Here is a 12,097-nt window from a genome sequence, read left to right as displayed (position 1 = left end):
AAACCCAGAAAAAGTTGGATATCATAGGCACCCCACAAATTATATATCTGCTTTCTCATTAATAGTATTGGTTAGATTCAATTTCTAACCCAGAAATAGTCTTAAAATGACAGGTACTTTCATCAGTAAAAAAGAATATCCAAAACCTGAAATATTGCTCCTAGTATTAGTAGAACCAGCTAACAGAATTAAACAATAAAACTAGTATTACCTTGCATAAAGTTTGGACTATTTTTATGCCCCTCTTTTAATTAAAAAGTAATAAATATAAATTTTAAAAAGTTTAGTAGTTGTTGGTTAACAAAAGAGGTTGCTTTATGATGAAGTAACTGACCAAAAGACAGGAAACAGTGAGTGGGAGTACTTGAGTACATGGATGTTACTTCTAGAAATAGGACTCTTGAGATAGATATGTTTCGTGATTTCTGGTTTCATCCTACAATACAGTATAGTTGAATCAGAGACAGTCATTACAGCAGTTTTGTGAAAGTAGAGGACAAAAACAAGGAAAAGTGCATTTCAAAAACAAAAACTGTTTTTTCTCTTTCTGCCAAAGGAAATGGCTCTCTCTAAAGAAGGCAATTAATTTTTTTAAAAAAAATAGAAATAATAAATATTCAGATCAGGTGTCTAATATGTTTCTTTTAAATGTGTAACTTTTTTAGTTCTGGTTCTTGGGTATGCCATTTTTAATATGCTGCTGTAACATCACATTTTGCAGGAATCCATTGGCACTGTTTATCTAGGACAGTGTTTCTCAACCATGGCAACTTCAAAATGTGTTGGCTTCATGCTGGCTGGGGAATTCTGGGGGTTGAAGTCTAACATCTTAAAGTTGCCAAGGTTGAGAAATACTGTTCTATAGTATGTATAGGTAAAGCCTGCAAATCTGGTGTTGCATTTAGACCTAATTCCTTTATATAGTTTTCAGGGGGAAAAACATGAAACAATATGAGATTTGATACATATAACTCAGGATCTATTAACACAGTTTTGCCATAAGCACATTATTATGCTGTTCCCTCCAGCTCTGCGGGGACTGCAACTCCCAGAATGCCCACCCAACATAGCCAAGCTCATAATTCTGGGAGCTGCAATTCCAACTCATCTGAAATTGAATTGGAAAGTGTCAAAACAGGGCAAGATGCATTACAGCACAAGTGAAAAAGTGCAGCCCAGGCCCAAAAGGGCTGCATGCTGGAGGAAAAGTGGAATTTGATGCTGCAGTGTTAAGAAAAAGTAGGAGGGAGCTGTTAATTGAAGCCATATTTCTCCAAACCCACACCTTCTGGCAAAATAACAGCATGAACATACAAGCTCAGTAGATAACAATTATTTCTAGATTCCTGGTACTTGGGAAAGAGCACATATGGCCAGAGAAAGGGGGTTGCTGTTTCAATGTTTACGGCTGGAGATTTAAACTCTGCCTGCTTCATACTAAACAGGTAACTATAAACAGATGTCAGAAGGGCAAATCTGGTGCACTGATTGGATTACTATTTTTGTTTTAGGGAAGGGAAAGGAAGGAAGGGGAAGAGTGGGGGGGAGAGAAAGCAAGCAAGCAAGCAATGGATGTCAGTTGGCAATGCATGCTATATTGTGAATAGCTTGCCTAAACTCTATTTTTTCTTTTTTTAGTCCTGTACAAACAGTGTGAAACCAGCCCTTAACAGATATCTGCCATTATTTAGACCCTGCATCTCTTTAGTAGGTCACCAGGTTTTAATCACCAGCGCAAAAGAATGAGGCCTGGATTGCAATTGACCTGCTGGTTCTGGGTGGTCTCAGCCCAGCCATAGGAACCATAAACCTCAATATACTAATCATGACAGAAGCAAAGAGTAAATCCTACCCCAGACAATTGTTTGTAGTTTCATCTTTGGAGAAAGCTGCAGCCCAGAATTTGCTGAAAGAGTCACTGCTTGCAGTTTCAGAGCATTTGATCTCTGCCTACCACAGGGGGTCTTTGAGGGTGAGGTCATATGGCTTGCATATGAACCAGAGATTTAAACCACCAATTGCAGACAGAGATTCTGTACCAGAACTTGCTCCCTTCAGATACAGTATTGGAGGCTCTTAATGTGTTCAGGTGCCCCCTTCAAGGGCAAGCCAAGAGAAAGTAAGTTCACTTCAGCTAAATAAACTAAATAAACCTAGACTAGAGGAACTACAAGTCTGACAATTAGAACTCCAGTAGATCTCAAAATATATTCAAACTTCTTCACAGGGAATGAAACATTAACTGCTTACTTTATAAAATGTGTGACCCAGCAGCAGACTGAAAAGTATCCCTTAATTAGATTTTTACCTGTTCCAAATAGTTTTAAATAATATTTAACTACTGCTGTTTTAACACTTCTTTAAAAAAATAAGACCATTCCAGCTTCCTCTTAAAGCTTACACAAAGACAGAGCAAGGTTTGACAAAGGACTAACACCCCAACTCCTTTAACCATCTGACACAACCTACCCCACATTAAGATAAATGACTGATGGATGTTTCGCCTGCCAACCTTACAGTGGCAGAGTGAATGAAAACCAGGAAAATCTGCCCTTAAAACTGTAGGAACATCACCACCCCCTGGTTTCATTATTAAAGCAGAAAAGGGCTCAGCAAAATATGTTTTTCTAGTTCTCTGTCCCTTCATGGCCTTAACTCAGTCATGAGGAAGAGCCCAAAGCCAAAGTTCATAATTGATGTACTACCACAATAATGCTAGTCTTGGACTAACAAGGACCCACTGTGAAGATGAAAACAGCCAGATAATTTGGCATGCTCAAATTGCCAAAATGTGATGATGCTTTGGCAGTGTAGCTAGCTATCATTAGTAAAACCTCTCTTGTTCCCATGTTAAAGATCAATAACCTGGGCAGGTTATTAAATAAGCAGGAGGTCTAACACAAACAACAAGTATCCTTATCTTCTAGCAAGTCTTGTTAGATCTTCTGTCCTACAACATATTGGCAAGGGCATAAGACTAATGTGGCCAAAATCCTGTAAACAGGAAAATGAGAAGGCAGCACTAGAGAGCTGTAGGGGACCTATGATTACACATCTAAGGCAAAGGCAAAAATGAATACTCCTTTATTACGGTAGTGAGTGGCTTATTAAGATTTCTAAGCTCTTTCTTACTAACCTAAAGGACTCATAAGACTCTTAGTATATGCAACTGGTAAAATGAGCACTCATCTATTAAATATGTCATAAGAAATGAATGTTGACTTTTAATATTCAATGCAGCATATGTTAACAAAATATCCTTACAAAATACTCACTTCCTCTTTATATGAGTGCACCAAATGATTTTTTTGAGGAAGTAAGAAAGATGTAGGAACTGACACTTTCAGACTTGCAGATCATCATAGGGAAAAAAAAAGAGAGTGAAATGGTGAATTAGTCAAAGTTCTACTGAAAGACTAACAGTGACCTAACTACAAGGTTTAGGATTAGGCTGCATTTCATAACATTCATTCTCTTTGAACAACAGTACAGGATTTGAGAGCCATTTCCCAAAAGAATAGCCCATTCATTATTATAAAAACTTACGTAACTATTCAACCCAGCTTTCTCAACCTGTTATCTTCCAAGTTTGAGACTAGCTCCAACTAGCCCGGCCAAATGGCACATAGACAGTTCCAATTCTTGTGCTTATTTATTCATTCAGATCTATATCTATCTATATGTGTTTATTTATTCAGATCTATATGCCACTCTAAATATTTTATAAATTTACCAAGACTCTACTTACAAATGCTGCAGAAGAACATTCTGCATTCTCAGAATAATTGTAAAATAATTTTTACTCAAGACGGCATGTTTTTTCTAAAATTATGCCTTTGGTGCGGATAGTGTCATGGTATCATTTAGTCACTACCAGTAGATGGCAATGAGCTCAACTGCATTTGGGTGAGTCAGGAGTTTCCTATTTTAGTTCTTGCTAACAGAAATAAAGAAATAAATTTAGCTGGCTTGCCACCTAATTATATCCTTTAATTCTTCTTTGCCCCCAATTGCAATGCATTCAATTTCATCTAAAAATGAAAAAAAAAAAGATTGCTTCAGAAATACTGTTTTACTCAATTAAAAATGAATAATCTTGAATAATCTGCCAATGTATACTCCAGTGGATGACATTCCTACTATTTCCTCAATACTATGTTTTATTTTAGGTGTTATGATTTTAATCATTGCATTATTCATATTATTACATAGCATAGAATATTGAATGCTCTACATGTATCTGAGAAAAATACATGCAAAGGATCAATCCGCATTCATTGTCTACATTTCTTAATCACATGATAAAGAAACTTCAAGTATGCTATCAAGTTTCACCCCATCTATCCCTGTACAAATGGTTTTCTTGCCTAAGTGTAAAATCTTACTTTTATTCACACTGAATTTAATTTTGTTAGATAGGGCACAGTGTTCAAATCTGTCGAGATCCTTCTGGATCTTGAACCTATCTTCTGAGGTGTTAGGTATTCCTGCTAGTTTAGTGTCATCTGCAAATTTGATGAGTTCCCAATACATCCAATGCAATATTCTATCAATGTTTATTCTGAAGCTTAAGGGTGCTTCTGAAATTGTAGGCTCAAATTGTGCAAGGGGACAAAGTGATAGATATTGGGCCTGTCTCCTACATAGCTATGTCTTCACTTTTAGCTAAAACAGGATTTCATTTGAACATAAACAGGACTTCCCACAGCAGTCTTCATTCACCTGCTGTTCTCTATAAATATTTAAGCCAGAGGTGAGGAATTATGTTCCCTTTATGACTTATGGACTTCAACTCCCAGAATTCCTGAGCCAGCCATGCTATATATATATATACCTGATGCTTTTAACAGCCAACCCTAAACAGCATTGTGAATAAATATATTTCAAAATCTGTTTTATGATTCCCTTGAAGCTTGAGAAGGAAAAGGAGATACTATAAAATGTATATCATGCATAGACCAGATAAGCAATATGCTGTTTTCTGTATTTTTTGGACTATAAATTTCCATAAACCTGGTTCCTTAATATGTAGATGGGTTTATGGTATTTCTAAGTCTGTCTTAAAAATTACACTTTACTAGTACCACTGAGGCACACCCAAGGTTTGGGGAAAGTATCTAGAGAACATTAGATTGCTTATTTTTGACATAGGTCGATCAGCTTGATCCAAGGAAGATAAAGAGGAAGAAAGAAGAATTTAATTTAATCAGCAATTAAATTAACTTTTATAGACAAATCAGACTCCATTCATGATTCCAAAAGGTTCAGGCTGGTTAAAGCTGCATTAGGGATTATGTTGCTATTTTACAGAAGGAACCATATTATAAGAAAGCTATAAGCAAAATTTACCTGCCTCTCCAGACCTATCCCAAAAACATTCATTATAAGGTCAGATATGGCCTTGGGATTACCAGGGGACATCTATGAATGCTTGCACAGTATAAGGTTCCTGTCTATTCAAACGTTGGCATGACAACCAAATCCCTCTGCTGCAGTTAGGTGGAAAAGGTTACAAGTCACACATTAGGCACAGAAAAAAAGTACCTTAAGAATCAAGAGTTTTGGTGAATGACATTTATATTTCGAGAAAGCGCAACCTGCCCAGCTTGCACACCCAACCGATGGATACACATAATATAACAGACTTTTATAGACTGCTGCACTTCCCTATTCAAAAAGCAAAGTTGTAGCTAATTACTTTCTGGGAGAGGCACATATTTTGATTAGATTTCTTTTGGAGGAGCTATTTGATAAACACAGTTAATTTTATCTCTTCCTTCCTTGAGGCTAAAATATAAATACAAATCTTATCTGCAAGGCTCTGAGGGGATGGTGGTGGAACCATCCTATTCCTAATCTATATCCTTAGCTCTGAAAATGTCATAAAAGTATAGAGATTCTCTGAAATTCTGTGTTCAAAACGCAAACAATGATCCGAATAAAAGAAAAAGGCATTTTTTAAAAGCCTCATTACTCTGGTTAGCAAGTTTGCAAAGTTCACATTTTTGCAAAATACTGAATTTTGACCACAGGCTATAGAGTGACTCTGAAAGAGAAAGAGAGAGATCTTTAAATGCAAACCGAGATAAATGACTTGTCAGCTGAACTTTATACTAATAGCAGTGTCTGTGGTGAAGAGGGCTGTTGGGCTAAAGTCCTGCTTGTGGGCTTTTCACTGGCATCTCTCCTTGCCCATCAGGGGAGCAGAGTGTTGCGAGAAACAAGCCTTTGGTTATATTGACTACAGTGCTTCCTTAGATTTATCTAACCCTGACTCTGTTGACAGAATAGTAATGAAGAAAGGATTTATATCCCCTCAGAGATGGCTGAGTTATGCCAGAATACAATATAAGTCACCTGAAATCACTAATGGTTTCTGTCAGATTTAGGATCATTTTGGTTTCTTCAACATATTGTGATATTTTCTGAAGGCAACATTAAAGCTATTTCTACCCCTAATAAATGGACTCCTTATTGTTCCTGTGGCTTTAGTGGGGTATGGGGTTCAACAAACAGTTTGTCGTGTCCCACTCCTCCGCTGACAGCCGGGTCAGGGAAATCCGAATCAGGCTTGCCTCTGCAGCTCTGCCCAAAGTCCTAGCAAAGTCCTCAGAGCAGGCAGGAGACCAGTAAGTGACTTCAGCAAGATAAGTTCGACTTTTGCCTGACTCAGAGACTGCCAGAAAGCAGATCCTTTATATAGGCCATGGGGTGTGGCTCCATGACTCAGCACTCATTAAGGCCTGCCCCTCCCTTCCTTCTGTTGCCTCCGCCTATCCAATCTTCTGATGCGAGGGTCACTCCAATCAGCTGTTGGTAATAAACCCTCCTCAGGCTCACATGCTGTGGAGGAGGGGGAGGGGTCTAGCTGCTCGGTTTGCCTGGGCATGGAGTCAGGGCTGGGGCCGGGAGGTGCTCCTTCTTCTGCAGTTTGTCTGGGCATGGAGCCAGGACTGGGGCCGGGAGGCATACATTCCTCCGTGTTCGGGAGCAGATAAGAAGGCCCCGGCTGCTCTGAGGGCGGGCAAGACACAACACAGTTGGGGTGGAATTAAGAACCATAATCTAAGAACTGCAGCTTAAAGAATATTTAAGATTCAGCTCGAGGGTTGATCATTTTACTCTAGGTTGGACTCAGTTTATGGCTGTTTGCTTCCTAAATCATATTCAGTCTGGTGAGGCAAGAACTTTACTTCTCCCACCAGTCAGTTATTCTGCCTTTCTGTTTTTAATGGGTCATCTACAAGAGGAAGAAAATAACAGATATCAGAATAACAGAGTTGGAAGGGATCTTTGAGATCTTCTAGTCCAGGTGTTAACAACTGGCGGTTCTTTGGGTCCTCTGTTGTGGCTCTCTGTTGGGTGATCCCACCACTGGCTGCCCCCACCCCTCACCCTCCCCTCCCAGTCACTCCTTGCCTGGCCTGAGAAGGGCAGTGGCGGAGGATGGAGAAGTGGCTGGGGCAGACACAGAGAGATACAGAGAGAAGGGAAGAGAGAGAGACATAGAGAGATACAGAGAGAGGGGGAGGAAGAGGGGAGCGAGAGAGGGGAGGGAGGGAGAGAGAGAGAGATGTCAAAAGGATTTTGGGGTTCCCGGTGATTTTTAACAACCAGTTCTCTGCCCTAATAACCGGCTGGGTAGGCGTGGTCAGGTGACTGGTGGAAGTGAATGATGTCAAGTTGGCCATGCCCACCCAAGTTTTGTGGCTCCCGGTGTTTTCTTTTCTGTGGGAAACAGGTCCAAATGGCTTTTTGAGTGTTTAAGGTTGCAGACCCCTGTTCTAGTCCAACCCCCTTGCTCAAGCAGCAGACCCTATAAAATTCCAGACAAATGGCTGTCTAATCTCTTAAAAACCTTCAACAATGGAGCACTCACTCCATTATACAGGTTATTCTCTCACTCCAATATGCACTCACTCCAAAAATACAGGTAGTCCTCAACTTGCGACCATACTTGAGTCCAAAATTTCTGTTGCTAAGCGAGATATTTGTTTAGAGTTTTGCCCCATTTTACGATCTTTCTTGCCACAGCTGTTAAGTGGATCACTGCAATTAAGTTAGTAACATGGTCGTTAAGTGAATCTGGCTTTCCCATTGACTTATCTTGTCAAAAGGTCACAAAAGGTGCTCACATGACCCCGGGGCACTGCAACTGTCATAAATATCAGTCAGTTGCCAAGCATTTTAATTTTGATCACATGACCATGGGGATGCTGCAATGATTGTAAGTTGAAAAATCACTTTTTTCAGTGCCATTGTAACTTCAAACAGTCACTAAATGAACTGTTGTATATCATGGACTACCTGCAACGTGGGTGGATTAGTAATGGAGTATCATACTGATCAGTTTGTGTGAAAACATGATTTGGTTTTAGATTAGCATATTAAGTCAAGCACATGATTACTATTTGTAACTCATCACTGGGTTTGGTGAAATATGTAATCTCTCCTATTCTGATTTATTCAATAAACCATAGAGGAGCCAACCACAGCATAATAAAACATGCAAAACTAATCAATGTGTGTATCTAGGAAGAATCTGTGAGTTACGTCAACAGGATTCTCATCTGAAAGCACCCTAGCCTAGCAATTATCTACACAACTCTACCAATGAATATATATTATTTTGCTGGGTATTTTCTTTGGATGTTTTACTAGTTAAGCGGAACTGACTTGTCACTTCCAAAATAACGTGTTTGTTTCATCATAGAACCAATATTCTACTCCTGCCGAGAACTTTTTCTGTGTTTAGAAATGGTTTTCATGCAATATACCATGCTAAGTATATCATGAAAACAGGCACATTTATTTCTGGATGCAGTAACACTGCATTCAGATTCATAGACTTGAAGCAAATCCAGGGGTATGGTGTCTTGTAACATGTGTCACAAGAGTTAATTGCAGAAGTTCTTGCATCAACCTCCATGTAACACTCACAAGCAGGATGTTTACACAAACCACAAGTCTTTTCTCTCCCTAAAAAGCAGAAATTAGTTCTTAACAGGACAACGCACTGACTGAAATGGCCTTTTGCTGAAGCACCGCCAGCCTTAAGTAGCAAATGTGGACAGTATAAGCTAAAGACATCTGGCAAAAATCAATCAATTCAACAAGATGAACATATAGTGTCTGCTGTGACAGCTGCAATAAGCCACAAGTGTGCAACTTTTGAGGGGTGGAGAGCAGATATAGATTTGAATTGCTTGTAGGTAGTCATGCTGGAGGCAGAACAAAAATGTAATTAACATTTTATTTACATTTAAATGTGTTTAAAAAGACTGTTCTGTCATTTTGTCTTATTAAGAATAATAATTTGGAAACTATTTTGGGATATATTTAGGGTCACAGCTAAGATAACGGGCATATTTGTTTCACACAGAAGAGATTATGTAAGTCTATTTGTAAGGGAGGCAATTTAAGCATGCATAATGTTTGGCTGTTAAATGTATGATAATTTACTAGAAAAGCATACCTTTCTAAGGATCTATTTTATTGTGACCATTGAACTGTCCACAAGAGTGACTGGATTCATATATTACACTGATCCATGCTCTGGAATAAACTGAACACATAAGGACAAATCATACAAATCTCATCATGTCTTAGAGTGATACACAAACTCCTCTAGTAGGCTGGATATAAAATTTTCATTCTATTCATGCTTTTTTCCATTGACAGAAATTTTATTTATTTGCCTTTATTTCTCTCTCAGCTTTGCTATTTGAAAATGGTTAACAATGATAATTCAAAACAGAATTTGAAGTACAATGGTCTCAAAAGAGGTGGGGGTGGGGTAGAGGGTGGACCAGTCTATCAAAAACGATTAATCCTGAAGACTGAATGTAGCACTCCTCCAAATACCAGCAGGGAAACAAGGGTGGGAAAATTGTATGTCTGTGTCTCTGCTCTACTAAGCACCCAATGGGCATCTGGTTGCCCATTTTCTGAGGAGTAAAATACTGGACTATGATGACCAGCCGAGCTCTTCTTGTCAATATTCAAAAGCCCAACATGTCTAATTTTATTGCAATTGGTAGGGATGGAAACAGTCTCTCCCTGTACCTCTCCCACCACTCTGGATTGCTCCTCAGCCTTCAAGGGGAAAGGCTGCTGGCAAGGATTGGCTCTTCCCTTTTTTAACCAATGAAAAAGCTTCAGGGATTCAGAAGGCCTCCTATTTGGGGTGGGATGGAGAGAGGCGGCGGTTTGCTGGAACCAGCTCAGGAAAAGCAGGAATTCTTGCCTTTACTTTCCAGAGAAGTCTTAGATTTCTTATTACTAAGTTTGGCTGATTAAAACTAATTTGCCTATGACTAAAACTAAGCAATAGGAGGAAAAATGTAAAAATGTAAAAAACCTTAGCACCTTGTGCTAAAATATTGTTTTGCTTACTCATGGATTTTTTAAAATAAATCACAACATGCTAAGGCAAAACATGATTTTTATAGAATACTAAGCCTTAAAAAAGTTATTCATTTAGTTTGGATTTACTATGTTGTGCAGACTCTGAATGTGTCTTGTCTCTCTTTCTGTTTCTCTCACTCTCTTACCCAGTTCTAGTAGTTTTGGGCAACTTAAATAAAATCACGCCTGAAGAAAAAAATGACAAATACCATTAATCATCAAGGCTCATAAAATTTTTTAAACCCTTATAACTAAATCTGGCTTCAAGAAAAAGTCTAAGCATTGAAATGACATCTAAAGCACAAAAATATTTAGTATTCACTGCAGCAAAGATGTTCAATTTACAAATCCTAGCTGAATTAATGGAAGTTGGACCTACCCAAAGTTTTGTTACAAATTAGAAGTATCTGTATAAAAATAAAGCAGCATCAAGAGATAGACCTGAGACAGCACTTATAAATGCCACTAGCCTTACAACTCTAAAAAAAAATCTTACAGAAGATATTGTCTACCTTACAGAATAAATACATATTATTTCATGTAAGACTACATGAAGTTATTAGCTAACACTACACTGCAGTGTAGAGTCGGATGCAGAGAAGAAGTTGTGGTCCTATAAACAAAACTTAAGCAATACTTTTAGGAGACGACTGAGACCAAAATCCATGTGACAAATTATACACACACTAAATTAAACCAAAATTAGTAGATTAAATTAACTGAATGCAAAATAGTCAGCATATTCTAGAGACAAGTTAGACTACTAAAGGAACTTAATGTCACCCTTAAATGCTTTGCCTGACTATTGTATAAGAGAATTAGAAAAAAATGTGCTATTTAAGAATAGAAATAAATGAATTAGAATGAATTAGATCAAAGTGGTCTTTAATATGCATTTAAAAGTTCTTTCCCAAACATTTCTAAGAAAACATAATTCTTGCCTAATGAATAGCATATACCATTTCATGCAAGGACAACCAACAATTTCTTCACTTTTCTGCAAATCTAAAGGGATAATCCCTACTGCTGGGATTTTTGAGACAATTTTATTACAATATTTAAACTGAACATTTTGAACTGCGCTAGTTAAAACTTCCTTTTAGTTCTTTGGGGGTGTTCCAAAGCTAACGTGTTATAAATCTCTATTTTTCAAATTAGATGTATAATGCGTGGGCTTTGGAGCACGCTTGGGGAAGGCCGAGGAAGTTTCACTCTCACACCCCACATTTCACTCCTTTATGAAACCCATCTGAATCTCTGCCAAACTCACCGCCTGCAGCCTAGGAAAGACTTCAAGGGGCCTATTTGCCTGGCATCCAAGACATGAGCATCCCTGTGCTTGGAAAACAGTGAGGTTGGTCCTTTTTATATTCTTTGACAAGAATGCATTCAAGAGCACTTTTTAACAGGGGCTTGTGTTGCTTTTCATCCCCGCCGAGCACTTTAACTAAGTTAAGGCAGTCAGCCCTTCAACTCACTCCTCCTAGCCTTGTCCTTCTTCAACCAATCTTAAAAGTTCCGAGGATTGGTTCACCGAACAGCCTATTAGGAGCGGCTCCTTTTTTTAGAATTCTGGCTTAATAAAAGCTGCATAAATATTTGAGCTCACCAGCAACTGGGCTCCGGCCCCAATTGAACAGCCAATTAACAGCCATGAACGCAGATCGATCGCTATAAAGTGTAAACGTTT

The 12,097-nt window shown here is 38.5% G+C and overlaps 1 protein-coding gene across 11 annotated transcripts in view; it reads right to left on the bottom strand.

Moving 5' to 3' along the window:
• The window catches only part of ANKRD44 (ankyrin repeat domain 44), a 145,585-nt gene that overhangs the window by 132,399 nt on the left and 1,089 nt on the right, over window positions 1-12,097 (bottom strand). The gene's annotated exons all lie outside the window — the stretch shown is intronic.

Source organism: Ahaetulla prasina, chromosome 1 (assembly GCF_028640845.1).
Source record: "Ahaetulla prasina isolate Xishuangbanna chromosome 1, ASM2864084v1, whole genome shotgun sequence".
NCBI classification, from domain to species: domain Eukaryota; kingdom Metazoa; phylum Chordata; class Lepidosauria; order Squamata; family Colubridae; genus Ahaetulla; species Ahaetulla prasina.
The sequence above is the reverse complement of the archived record's forward strand: the minus strand, read 5'-3'. Positions and strand labels throughout refer to the sequence as shown.